Source organism: Corvus moneduloides, chromosome 4 (genome assembly GCF_009650955.1).
Source record: "Corvus moneduloides isolate bCorMon1 chromosome 4, bCorMon1.pri, whole genome shotgun sequence".
Lineage (NCBI taxonomy): Eukaryota > Metazoa > Chordata > Aves > Passeriformes > Corvidae > Corvus > Corvus moneduloides.
The window spans coordinates 3,918,073-3,932,809 of NC_045479.1; the positions used below are offsets into that span (position 1 = coordinate 3,918,073).

Below are 14,737 nucleotides of genomic sequence, written 5' to 3' on the forward strand. Positions count from 1 at the left end.
ATGTGTTTCACCCTTTTTCTTGTCCTCCCCATCCCACCACAGGCAGGGAGGGAGGGAGGGAGGGAGTGAGTAGCTCTGTGGTACTTAGTTGTTGCCTGGAGTGGAACCACACCACCAGGCACCACGTAAGCCATACATAAATGGGTTTCAGGGTCCCTCTCCATGGGTTAGCCAGCTGAGCTGTGCTTCTTTCCTCCAGAGGAATGCTCTGCTGCTTTCCACCCACAGTCCTTCCCCCAGCCTTGGCTGTCCACCTTGCTCCTCTGGGTTCTGGCAGCTTTCTGTCCTTGACATGCTGTCTCCTCCTTAGCCTGGTTGTCTCAACACCAGGTTTCTTAAAATGCTGCTGAACTGCATTTGAGTTACAGGTTGGCAGCAGTGCTCAAAATGGGACCAAAATGGGACAATTTATTTTACCTGTGGTCAGGAGCTGTTTGTGGACTGCTTGCTGTATTTCTGGTGGCTTGAGAAGCTGTCATGTTTATTGTACAGGATTATAGATTCTATCTCGGTCTAACTTCCAAGTTAGTCTTGTTTTGATCAGATGACCTCCAGAGTTCACTCCCAACCTAAATTATTCTGCAATTTATACTGTTACTTAAACATAGTGCAGATAAGGAGCAGACAGGTGCAGTAAAAGAACTGGTGAGCATAGCACAGAATTCGGAAACAAAAGGTGATTCATGGGCTAAAAGATAAAGAAGAGTCAAGCATGTATCTCTCTTTTGCAACTCGATACATTTCCATGGGCTGGTATTCAAATATTGGCTGCTCTTGATAATCCACTATCTAATTGATAGGTCACAGAACTAAAGGTCTGGCATATGTTTGTTATGAATGTTGTTTAAAATTCTTAGTCTTAACTCTCCTTAAAAGAGAGCTAGACACGAAATGTTTACTACTAAGGCTACACAAGTAGCATGTGTGCGGCAGGGGAAACAGCTTATAAAAGAAGGCTTAACTTGTAGATTTTTTCACCTCTGATAGGCCATTAACACACTTTTATTCATTTATACCCATCTGAAAGTAGCTCAGTAACAGCAGGGCGATCCCAGTTGTTCACCAAAATAAACCTTTCTACAACAATAGCTTTTGTTAGCGGTGCATTTGTATATATTAATTTTGCGGATGACTTGTTCCATTACTGAATCATTGAACTTTCATTCCTCATATAACTAAGCATTTGATTTGCTGCCGCAAGCATTCACACAAGTATAAACACCATTGCTGGGCTATAATGATATGTGCCCTCTTAAAGTGTTTATTCTACAGCTGGTGATTTGTGCTCCAATGTACTTTAACTCCTAGTGCATAGTGTAGCATTTTTTTCCTTGAAGTAGAAGAGGAATCATACGCTTTTGGAACAATAAATGGGTCTTAAATGGTACCAATACCTGCTTGGAAGTCAGATCAACACAGGAATTAATGCATGTTTTATATCTTGTGATCTTCAATCTTAGTTACTTGAAGCTGCCTTTATTTTCAGAAGGCGCAGGTACTGAAAATCATGCTCTTTTGGCTTGTATGATTAATAACTGTACTGCAAAGTTACAGCCTCCCAAACCACCTGGGTTTCTTTTCAGGATCCTCTTTGCAAGTTATTCCAGCCACCATCAGCCTTGGGAGTTTGTGACAGTGCTGGCCCCATGCCATGCCTCCTATGGGCAGCGAGAGTTACCTTTAGGGCCACGATGGTTGCTGCAATAAAGATGCAGGTGTGGAGGTACCTGGGATGGCATCTAATCCAAGCTGTAGCATAAAACCATCATTTTGGGGTTCCTTCTGCACCACTGGGTACACTCTCCAGCTGTGGCCAAGGTCCCTCCCAGTTCTGGAGATTGTTTTGTTGGTCTAAAAGCTGCAGCCAGCCCATATTGCTGTGCCTGCTCCCAGGTGTATTGTATCTGAAACCCTTGTATTTGCTTGGTTCACGGGGTGTGTGCTCTTCCTGTTCTAATTCTTAAGGAGATATACTTACTCTGTGTCATATTTTTCACTCATAAAGTCTGTCCCGTATGGTTATTTAAGGGTGAATATCTCCTCTCACCTTATAGCTCTTACTGAGTGCTGGTGATTGCACTGCAGAAATAGAAACCAGTGATTTATGTTCGTTCTTGGTAATAAATGACCTTGGGACCTGGTCTCTTAGGGCCTAAACTGTAAATAATTAAGCTTAACCTCTGTGGAACCCTCACTCAACCCAGGCTGGTTTTAGCTGTAATTTTATAACAGTTAACTTTTAATTTCTTTCCCAGACCCTGTGGTCATGTAGCATAGTCAAAAAAATAAACCCACCCAAAATTAAAAGCTATGCACACCTTTTTTATCTGCATGAGATAATAAACGCTGTGCAGTCAAAAACCCACCAACTGATGTAACTGCAGAGCAGCCATGTGTTAGTTCCAGCTTGGCCTAGCAATTCCAAACAGGAGCAGGCTCTCAAGATCATTGATTCCCTGTTTATTTTTCAAGTCTATCGAACTATGACCTTTGGGCATCTGAGTTTTGTTCTTGACTAACCTGATATTGGCAATTGAGATTTTTTTTTTTACTTCATATCCAAATAAAAGGGAGTGCGAAGGAAACAGGGAGGGATGCAATTTTTCAATATTACCTGATGAAGTGGAGGATTGTAAATTTCTGGAAAGATTAAATATATTTTCTAATTTTTTTTTTTTTTTTTTTTTTTTTACATTTGGGCAGTTCAAAAAGTGCCAGTTGGCTCTGATGGTTTAGGTTTTCAGTCAGGCAAGGTTAATTAATATTTTGGGCATTCTGAGTAGGCTGATCTATGTACAGCAATGCTCAAATTACAGTGTGAGATTTAGTCCTGCGAGCATATTCTGGTGAAATAAATTACTGAATGGGGCATTTGGAAGTGAGTGTTAAAGATGACAAAAATATCCAGCTGATTGCACTACTGCACTCCCAAATGTTACTTTTTCTTCTGAGAATCATCTAGGTGCATGAGAGAACCTTGATTTTCAGGACATAGGATTTTTCAAAATCAGTGCTTAGAAGAGAGTAATGGAAGCTGGGCAAATGACTGCTCTGTGGTTCCTTGAACCCCTTTCCCTGAAAGCCTCTGGAACAGAGGTAAAAAAAAATGGAAAACTGCAGCTTTCATTTGGAGAAAGACTGGTTGCATCTCATGATGCTCTTTTAGAGGTGTCTTTTCCTTCTAATCCGTGCTGTCTGTTAGCTTATCTCATGGTTGACTTGTAATAATTATCTGTGCTGAGTAACGATTTCAGTGTCCAGGCAGTTCATACTCAGTACACTGTTGTGACTTTATCCCTCCCACCGTTCTTCCAAATAGTTCTTAAAAGTTGTTTCCACCTTCTGACAGGGTTCTGTTACTCCTGCAAGTCCTATGGACCTCTTTTTCTGCTTTCATAATTTGATTTTAAATATAGACCTGTTGATCCAAACACTTCTTGTGTTGGCAATCGCTTTTCAAGTGTCTGTTTTCTGTGTGCAACAAGATGGGGATTAAAATTCAACAGGGATTAAAAAAAAAAACAAGCAAGAATGAAGAATAAAGTGGAAGCAAGGTTTTCTTCCCGTCCTTATTCGTGTGTTTGTGAGAGAAACAACACGGCTGATTCGAACTCTGTGGGATGTGGACAGTAGGCAAAATATATTGTGGAGATATAGTTCCCTCTGGATAATTCAAAAATACACCAAAAAAATCATTATGCTGCTTACAGTTTCCTTTGTTACTCCTGTGGCTTGAAACGTATCCCAGATTCCTCAAGTTTTGTGCAATCTTTTTTTCTTCCATAAATCTGGAGCTGTGGATGCTTCCTCCCTCCTCTGCTGTACTTTACTCCTGGGGAGGGGCGTGTCCAAATTCCATTTCTGAGTAACAAACTCTCTTGTCTTCAGGCCAACAGCGTGAGTCAGGAGTGAGAGAGTTCTTCCACTTCTTGCCTCCCCTCAGGCAGGTTTGGAAATCTCTGGAAAAGCATTTGTGGTCAGTTTGGCATCAGTTTTTATACTGCATGTGGCTAGTTTTCTGCATCTTTTGAATTATCCTCTTGGATAATATCGCCCTGGAGTACACTAGAACATGAGAAGGAGAGGAACACTAGATAAGAGCAACCTACTGTTAGGGAAATGCAAATGACATGACATCACGGTTTACATATTTCCATTTCAGGAGCAATCCAAGAGAGTATCATCTCCTCCATCATTAGAGATGTTTTACTAATTTATGTGCTGAGGACAATTTGCAGTGGTTAAAGACTTGTTTGTTAACCACTGAAAGCAAGTGCCACCTGCTGCAGTTCTTTGTGTTACACTTCGTTACTGGGAATGAGGGTGCTGTACAACATATGCTCCAAATTTTGAAGGAGCTGCTGCTGGTTTTGTGTTACCTGAGCACCTCATCCTTCTTGTCACCTGCCAGAGCTGTCTGATCATTGTGTTAGGGCTGCACTGCCTCTTCTGCTCATGATTCAAAGGAAAAAGGGGATGTTTAGCATCTCTTGAGCTTCCAGACTGCACCTAGCCTGAGCAAGAGAGGGAGGCCACGCTGCTGCTGGTGCAGGAGTGAAGGGAGCTGGTGGTGAAAACAGCTCCTGTGTTTCTGATGTGAAACCATCCAGTGCCAGGGAGGGGAAAGCCCTGAGCACACTGAGAAGTAGCCATCTGCTAAGTAATGCTAAAATTTGGCAGGAGTGAACTACACAGGAGCCCCTGGTCCTCGCCAATCGATCTGGGCAGCAGGAAAGAATGTTAGGGCATCTGTTGGGATTTCCCTGCTTGTAGAGTAATGGATCCCCCCCCCCTTACAAAAATCTTTGGTTTTCTAATATGTTCCAAGCAGAAGCACTCAAATAATCTGGGAACTTTTAGAAAAAGAGCTGTACATGCCCTTCACTGGGGAAAGAGTCAATGAGGAGGATGAGGGCAACAAGGCTTGACCTTTCAGAAACAAAAAGGGGTTTTGAGACTATTGACCACAAGTGCCCTTTTTGGAACCTAAAGCTCTGTGAGCTTTCTCCCCATCCAGAGATAATAAGCTCTCAGTATATTCCAAATAAGTGTGGGTTTTGGCAAGTCTCAAAACTGTCAGCTGAAACCTCTCTTTCGTTTAGCTGGGTGTGAGAATCCAGTTGTGAGGGCCCCTCCTAAAGTTCCAGAGAAACTCCTGGCTGACAGGATTGCTGTGCAGGTGTGACAGGAGGGGAACTGCAGTGTGGTTGTGCCCTCAGCACTACATTTCTGCCAGCACAAGAAATCCTGTGTCTCACCTGCATTTTTTTTTGTTTGGCTCTAAGATTTTCAAGAGGTGCTGCTCCAGCAGTAAAACTGGAAAGCTTGTGTCGAGGAGGATGGTCTTGTAGAAGGGCTGAATCCAATGGCTTCCTCTCTTTCTAATTTCTGTAATCCTTGACCCACCAGTGTGATTAGAGCTGTGATCTTATTTCATATTTCTACCTTTGTTCAGAGAAAATGGATAGGAATATCTCCCATTAACAACACCACCTGAAAGCCCGGCACTGGCTGAGATGTTCACGTGCTTTAAAGAGCTGAGTCACAAAGCTCAATATTGGCAAAGGAAGCAAACTCTTTTGTAGTTTGCCTAAATGTCACCTTCAGTGCTCTGGACTGCAGCTGTGCTGTTTTCCCTTCAACAAAGGGCATGAAGGTGGCTTGGCCAGCCTGACTAGATATTAATTGTGCCGATGCCTTTGGCAAGGAGTATTGACCTTGTGCACGGGCAGGGAATGATTTGGTGAGCATTCTGTTCCCACCACACCGTGCCACGGCCCAATTTGTGGCTGTGCTCCCACCAGCCCTCCTGTGTGGCTGATGAGGATGCCTGCAGTGGGTGACATGGTTGGCCCACAAGGTCATTCCTGGAGGAGGTGGCTCAGTGTGACCCAGACCAGGCCCACACATGGGGGCTGTTTCAGCTCTTCATGGGTGGACAAAGGGGACAACCTTCCTGCTGTCCTACTAAAATACCTTATCTTTGTGCTAAATCTTGTTTGGGCCATACCCTCAACTGCTGCAAGTAGCAGCTTGCTCCTCTTCCCTGGATTTCAAACTGGCACCTACAAAGAAGTCGAGAGTTCTCCGTCACGTTTTTGCATCCTTGGAAAGGCAGAAAGAGGGCACAGCCAATTAGAGCAGTAATTGCTTCTGCCATTTCACCTAAACCTGTCTGTGAATGAGTTTTAAGAAAGCTTAATGCAATAGCTGGGAAACATAAATTACCACAAAAAAAAAAAAAATCTACCTCTAGTTCTTTTGGTGTCTCTGTTGGGAAAGGCAATATTTACAATTGTCAGTGTTAATTTTCTCAGTGATCATCCAACCCAATCAAACAGATGAAGGACAGTCAGAGATGGCAAGCTGAGTCCCCATCTTAAAGACTTTGAACAATGTCAGGAACTATTTTTGAGTCTACACTTGAATTATTTTTCCTTGAATAACTTTTTTTTTTTTTCCCCCAGAAAGTCTGCTGTAGATGTGCATGAAAAAAGGAAAAGGAGGAGAAAAGCATAAGGCTGTGTTAAACAATATGAGGAAAGAGTAGAGGTTATGCAAAGTTCAGGAAGCAAAGGGATATGGTTTAGAAAAACACTGAGATAATGAAAGATAATATATAGATGAAGTAACTGCAATATTGTTCCCCCTGAAACTTGCCTTGTGGGCTCCTGAGGGAAAATAGAAGTTGACATCTGCTTACTTTGGATTGCCTAGCTGGAAAAACATATGAGATGATACGCATGAGACAACATCCTTGTGGGCCTATTGCAGTGTTGATAGGAGTGATAAGTTATAGAAGAGAGAGGAGGTAGCAGCAAGCCAGTTATTCTTGATCAAACAAGACAGAGGAATAGGATATTTTTGTAAGCCCAGTTTAACACTGATTTGATGCGTGCTGTTTCCTTTTTTCTTTTCCTAAAATTAAGGATCTAATGTATTTTTTGGGTGTGTTGTGGATGGAAGCAGTATCAAGTGAGTTTAAATTGTAACACAGATTTAGATTATTTTTTGAGAAAAACTTTTCCAGCATATGGCTAATGAGACCGTGGATTTCCCCAGGCCCTCATTAGAGGCCCACGGAAGAGGTTGGGAAGTACTGCTTTTTGGGAATTACCTTGGCACAGTTGCTCCTGCCTTAAGGATGTGAGATGCCTTCCTTTCTTTTCAGCCCCATTTCTGTGATTGTTTGGGAAACCATTTCAAAAAACATTGAGTTTTGGGAAGCCCATATCGAACAGGCAATTGCTTTGTTCTGAATAACTTCCTAATAATTTCATCCGAGCTCTTTTTTACTCTGGGTCCGTCACAGACATGCCCTAGTTCAGCAGCAAGTTTCTTGATCAGATTCCTTCATGAAAGCATAGAAATACAAGTATTTATGTCAGTATATTCCTTAATTCTTTGTATGTTTCATGTCTAAAATGTGAATATACTTCAACCTCTTTTATAATTTTTAAATAGCGTGGAGTTCAAAACAGTACATGCTTAACATTTGAAACATTGTATGAAGATATCTGAAAGCTCTTTTTCATAAAAGGGCTTCTTTAAAAGCTTTGGGTTTATTCTTTGGTCTTATGTTTTTCTTTCAGTCGCTTCTCACAGCAACATAAAGGCAAATGTAATGGAAACAAGTACTAAGTTCTGGGAATGGCAAATAGAAAAAGCATAAGTAGGGAAAAAAAGTTCTGCTTTTCATAGCTCTTCAGAAGTCTTCGGGAGCTTGCTAGAAGTGCTGGCTCTAGTTCAATGTGCTTTTATTGGCATACATGAACAAATTACCCAGGGCACAGCTATTTTTCTTACTGTAGTAAAAACAGGGTCGCTGAATAGAGGCTTTGTGTAGGACAAATATTTTTCCTTTGAAACTGGGTACAAGTTTAAAGTTTATCTAGTGTGCCTTCTGGAAAAGGGAAAAATACACTTCTCAATCTCACAGAATAGAAAATGTATTCCAGTTTAGGCAGCTCAGAGCTCTAGAAACAAAATTTAATCATTGGAGGAGCTGGCATAATTTTATAATAAACAGCATCATTTCTTAGTTGCCTAGAATGTGGGAGGAAGCTCTGTGTTTATGTTGTTTGTAGCTGTCCCTCAAAAATTTTCTATGGATTCCTTCCCTCTAGCATCTTTCACAGGGCTCTAACTTTTTCTAGCCACATGGGTGTAGCCAGGAGGATAAGGGCGTTATGGAAAATAGTTTTTAAGATAACATTCATGGCTCCAAGGACCGTCTCCACGGGTAATTCTTCTAATTCCAGCTGAAGCTGGAGCACATTTGGCGTCGTGTCATTGCCATTCAAAGTCAGGCAGCCCCTGAAGTTTGGCAGTATCCTGTAGCAGCAGGGTCTCCAGTGAGGGCCATTTGTGCAAGATCCCCATAAATTGGTGACTCGACTTGAAACTTAAAAACCTAATTATTTAATCTTTCTGAGGTCTGTAGGAGGGCAACCTGAAGGAAGATTTGAGATGAGTGCTTCTTAAGTAGCGTTAAGTCACAACAATCACGTCTAGAGCAGTTCTTGTAGAGGTTGGAAGTGAATGGCGCAGTCAAATTTCCCCAGCCTCACCTGTCACTCCTTCAGCCAGGAAAGGATCAAAAAGCGTTACCTCATATGGCTTTTTAGCTCCTTCCCTTTCTCCTTTCCACCTTCCTGCCCACACCTATTTCACACACATTTATTTCTAATGAAAGCACCAGTTGAAGAAGAATAAATTCATATTCGGAAAGATTTTTGAAAACTATCTTCCTTCAAAACGTGGGAGCTTTCCAAAAAGTGTAGCTCCTCTGAGGTTTCCTGGGGGCAGGGTATCTAGGGCTTCTCTCCCAGACTATCTGGCATTAGTTTTAAAAAAATTTGATATTAAAAATGCCTCAGCAAACATTTTCAATTGAATGAATGAGCAAATTGCAATAAAATACCTGTTGTAGCATTTCAGAATCCCTTTCTAGTAACAGTTTGGTAAATTTGGCTTGGTAACCATCAGTGATAAATTCCTGGGAAAAATTTTCTTGTGATAATATGAAGAATCAAACTCCATAATTTGAGTTAATTGCAGGCAAAAACATTTTGCAGTGATTATCTTTTATAAAGGCTTCTAATTTTGTCGTCCTTAATCACTGGATGTTAGCTGGAAACCTGATATGTGATTGTAAAAGCATTAACAGTTTATAAAGTATATATACTTTTACTTCTGAAAGTCAAGCCTGTAAACTTGCCAAACCTGGGCATTCACAGCAGAGCCTGCTTCTGAAAATTTGAATCTGTGAATTGATTTGGAAAAGAATCACAGTTATGCTTTTGATTTAGGTGATTTAAAACAAAAAAAACCCCTCAAAAATATGACATTTGCTGAATATATGTTCCTTGGATGGAAACACACATAAAGGAGGGGCTTGGCCCAGATTAATGGATGAGAAAATTGTATCTGTACAGCAAAACATAAATGATTGCAACTGGAAAACCAGAGAGGTGAAACACCGAAAGTTTAAATCTATTTTCTTCCCGCAGATTGTGGGATCTGCTATTGTTCAGCCTATTTGCTTCCAGGAAACAATTGCTGAGTTACATAAGTGCACTGTAAATACTGTGGCAGGGTGTGACTTCAGTCAGCTGTGACCTCAGTTCAGTGAGTTCTTTTACACTTGACTCACTTTGTGCTGAATAACTGTGGCCCCGATGTGGGCTGATCACTTCAGCTCCGATGTTTAAGATAGCGCCTTTTGTTTACTTGCTGAATTTCAATACATTCTTCTTGGGTGATGTGCGCATTAATGCCAACAAAAACTGATGCTCAAGTTTTTTGGTGACCCCAGCAAACATCTCCAGCTGCTGCTGGGATGCAGGTGAGTTATTACGTGTCTGAAAGTGCTGAGAGCTGCGTGGACCACGGTCAAGGTCACGCATCCTACTGCAGTCACATGCCTGTTTTTACCCTGAGGTGAGCGGGAGTTGTCCTTGAAGTTTATTGTTTCAGATTCATGCTTCAGAAGGAAAAACCATCAGGGAAATGCTATATGATAGAGAAGACTGTTTGACTTCACTCTTCTGTGCAAGCAAAGTCACACAGCTCTTCTCGTGTCTCTACTTTACTCCATTCTGCAGTGGAGTAGGAAACGATTTTGGGTTTCCTGGTTGGTGCCAAGGAGGTATTTAAAGCAGAAGGGAGAAAAATAAAAAGTCATGTTCCCTTGAAAAATATTTTTTCCAGTGCATGTTTTTCAGTGACAACAAAATAATTGTATTTTTGGACAGTATTAAATTGAATATCTCAGTTGGGTCAGTGATGGTGTTACGGGTTCTTTTTTTTCATAGATGGGAAAATTGAACAAATTTGTTGTTTGTAAAAGTCAGTGACTGCTGCTGCTAGGATTTAAAATAGCTTATAGTGCAACTTATCCTCCAATTTTATTTAAAAATTAAATTGCTTTCCCTGCCTTTTCTCTCTTCTACCTCATCTTCAGAGTCTCTACAGGTTTGTTGTTACCTTGCCATGTGGACACTGTGTATCTAGGCCCCTTCTCATGATGTCTCCTACTAGGAAGGAAATACAAGAGGTAGTGCTCTGGATGGGAAGTCAGGAGCAACAGTTTCCCCCATAGATTCAAGACAAAGTACTTTTTGTAGGGCCCAGAGTTTGAAAGAAATAAGATTCCTGTAACACAGGGTAAGTTTTAAAGGAAACATACAGTTCTCTGCTGAGAGTGTCTGTGAACCAGCTTCAGAGTCAAACCTCTGTGCTGAAGTAGGGCACAGGTTTGACTCACAGGTATTGCCATTGTTGCTGCCGTTCACTGCAGCTTCATAACCACATGTCTTTGAGGACAAATTCTACTTCTTATGTGGCTTATGTGTGTATGACAAGTGAAAACCTGGTCCCTTTTAGGAGGCTTGCTGACTAGATTTGGAATTAATTCAAATCCTTCCCAGGAATCATGTGTTAATTTACTTTCATATACGCATGATGTTGCAAGTACATTGACAATATTAGGGGAATATTTTAAATTACTTCTGAGAATATGAATACTCTGCTAACATTTCTGGCATTAAAAACTTGTTCAATCCCCAAAACCTGTGTTGGTTTAGACTGTGTTACGTGAAGTCATGAGGTTTTGCGTATCAGTCTTGTGAAGCCTTGTTTGCATATTATTTGAGTTAGGGAAGTTTGAAGAGTTCCTCAGCATTATTAGAATAGTATGTGCTCATTTATTAAGTTCTAAAATTAAACATTTAGATTTACTATTGAGCCCCAGTATGAGTTTACCCTTCTGCTCAGCATTGCTGATTTGTTGTGGTCTGATCAATAACTCCTCAATCGTACGTATTTGTTCATCTTTATTAAACAGGGCCTTTTCTGTTTTCACTGAATTGCATGGAAACTGCCTTTTTGATTTACTCTTTTGGAACCCTTCTTTCAGCCAGACAGGGAATATGAACCCTTGCCATAGTAAGGTTTGAGGCCTTTCAGATACACGTGACTTTGCATTCAGAGCACTTTACTGGTGGAAGAGCTGAAGATTCAATAAACAGCTAAACCATCAAGGAATGCCATCAGTGGGTGGTCCACAATGGTTTGGAGCCTGGGTGTTTAAGATGATCAGGAAGCCAGTGGATGTTGCTCCTGCTCAACTTTGTCTTGTTTAATTCAAGCTTATAACCTACTACTTGCATAGGAATTGGTTCTCTATGTGAGCAGCTGAGGGACTTCAATAACTTCACCAAAACTGAAGAAAGCAAATCTGTGAAAACAAGAATTAAATCTTGCCACATTTCTATTAAACTAAGTTAGAGAGGTATTGATGAGTGTTCCTGTCGTTTTTTCCTCCTCCTCCTCCCCCTCCTCCTCCTTCATGTTAGTTTTTATGATCTGGTTGGAGTATGTCATTATATGGTTTCAGTTCAGCTTTTGTTGTGATCTGTACCACGCCAGCTTTAATATTGTCCCTGTGTCATGACACGGTTATTAACTTGCAAATAAATGTGGGGAGGTGGTTAAACCAGTTTCATTTGGGCAACTCACAGCAGTATTTTAACTCTGTTGGAAGTTCTTTCATTTTTTGACCAAATGAGAGGAAAACTTTATCTAAAACAACAGACAACACCTAAAGACATTGTTTTACTAATCTTTATATACTTTGGAAGTTTTTAGAAGTTTGCATTTCTAAAGTGATGGCTTGTTGGCTGTACACTGCAAACTGAATTTCAAATTAGTGTCTGGAGTGCCCTCTTTTGAAATCTGATGATCTTATTTGAACTATGATGTATCAAAGAATAAAAGGAAATAAAGGAAAAAAGTATCAGAGGGTAAGAAGAAGGGAAATACAGCAGTGGTTTCTGTACTGGGTCAGCAGAATTCACCAGTCAGTGATACCAAGGCAGTTTTGGTTTGTCTGGTTTTGGTTTTATTAAAAAAAATTCAAATTTAAAAAAAAGACAAGCAACAAACCCACCAAAAACCCAAACCAGGACAAGTTTTTGTACATCTCTCTTCAAGTGGAGATACTGAGCGTGTTGTTGCAGCCATGTCGGAATTGGGGTTTATGAGTAAAAATAGTATCTTTTGCCAGCTCAGTGCTCTACTTGAGGTAGACTCACCAAAAATACTGATGTATGTGGTACATTATGATCCATTTTTTCTGTTTTCCTCTGCAAATTCCTTCATATGGCATAGACACCTTCTTCTTTAGACTGCTCTCTGTGTGTGGAAGGTTTTTTGTTTGGGTTTTGGGTTGGTTTTTTTATCCTTCTTCTTTTACACAAGGTATTCCAGCTGTGGTGATACATTCTGCAAGGACTGCATAATGATCTTGATCTTGGTAATTAATACTCATGTTGCTTTAGATGAGTTGGTTAATTCTCTAATTAAAAATAGCAGTGAGTGGTGGCTTCAGTGCTTGGCATATTTATTAACGTTCCTTTGTTGCAATGGGGATTTTTAAGTCTTTGAATCTTTTCTATCTGTAAAGCTGTTTTATTTTCTTTCAATATGGTTAATTATAAAGCATGGCCCAGACCTGAGTGAAAGGGATGGAAGTAGGTTGCCGTGCCAGAATAAGAACTTGTTTTCAAGCAGGGTCTTTAGTAGTGTGGCAGTAATGAGGACTAAGTCTATGAACATGATCTGTCTGAAGTTTACTCATTTAGTTCTTCCTGTTGCTCTTCATAATTCTCCCCTTTGTCAAAATAAAAGATAGCTATCTTAATTGTATTGTTAGAATATTACTTTAACAATGAATCACTGGAAAATATCATAGTCGGAAAAAGAAGACTTCCAGAGCATTTTTCATCTTGTTAGTTTTTCCTAATGGAAACCTTCTCTTTTAGCTAACAATTACTGTTCTGATATTAAGTCTTCTACTTTGGTCGATAATTATGACAACAAATTTTCTTAATAAATTCATCCTATCCCTCCTGATGAAAGGAATGCTGCTAATGAACTTAGCATCCTCCTCCTTAGTGAAGGACTGAGGGAGGAGTATTAGATTTCAGAAGGCATCAGTGAAAATCAAAACACTTTCTGAAACTGGCAAAACCAGCATTGATCGAGCTTGTCTGCTGCCCTGCACTGTGGAGAAGGTTGTGAATACACTTACAAATCCCTCCGGGGCACTCTCTGCCTTGTCATTGTCCCCTGCCTGGCCAGAGTTGTATTTTTTGTCTGTCGCTGTCTTTAGTTGCTTGAAATGCTTCTACCCCTGTGACCCCTTACCCAAACAGGCAGATAATATTGTGGGGTTAAGTTCAGCTTTCTTTAAGGAGTAGAATCCATGGAGGAGAGGGAGACACACCCAGTCCTTTCCTCCCACCCCCAGGTTTCTTTATCAGGAACCCCAGTTGGCTAACACTGCATCCAGCACTAAAACCTAAAAATAGGACGCAACTCAGTGCAGATTTGCATAAACTAAAATGCAATGTAATTAGTGCTAATGGCCATGCTGGACAACTGCTCTGAATATGGAGAGGACCTGAAAAAAAACCAGCATTTTCAAAATTATTTTATTGTGGCTATTGTATTAACGTGTTTCCTGGTGCTTGGACACAGGAGTGAATACTGGAGTCTATACAGCTCAGAAAGTTTCAAAACCCCCCTCATGAATGTAGAGTGGCTTGAGAGAGGCCAAGGGGACAACAGTCACAGTGGTGGTGAATCAAGTTCATCTATTTCGTGCTGAAACTGCAGCATTTGTAGGGCCTGGCTTCCAATTTTCTGCATTGATTTTTGCCTTCATCTTTTCTACCAGCTTTTGGATGCTCCAAATCTGCTTAATAGGAAACTGAAAACATTACAGAGCAAAGCTGCTGCCAGCTCAAAGGATAGCAGTTTTTCTCAGAGAAATTCTGGTATCAGTGCACCGCGGATGGAAAATCCCCAGGGATCATTCCAGAAGTATTACTTACTTATGCATTCATGTGCATTATGGTGTTTATCTCAAGGCAAGATGTCTTACAACCAGCTGAACTCGTGTTTGCTCTTGGTTGTGCTCTGAAGCAAATCCCGAAGCAGAGGGCAGCAGCAACACTTCATCTGGCTCCTCAGGATGTACTTCTGTCAGGAGTTTCCCATTTGTAAGATTTGTGGCTGGAGTGAAGATACAAATAGGAGAGTGATGGGTCAGAACAACAAGGTAGACACGAGGAGATACTGTTCAAAAATTAGTAGGGAAAGTGTGTGGGGGTGAACGGGACGAGGTTGGAAAAGAAACAGATGAAAAATGGCAATTAAACAGTTTTTGTAC

The 14,737-nt window shown here is 40.8% G+C and overlaps 1 protein-coding gene across 4 annotated transcripts in view; it reads left to right on the plus strand.

Moving 5' to 3' along the window:
• The window catches only part of EPS8 (epidermal growth factor receptor pathway substrate 8), a 127,631-nt gene that overhangs the window by 56,726 nt on the left and 56,168 nt on the right, over positions 1 to 14,737 (plus strand). The window lies entirely within an intron of this gene.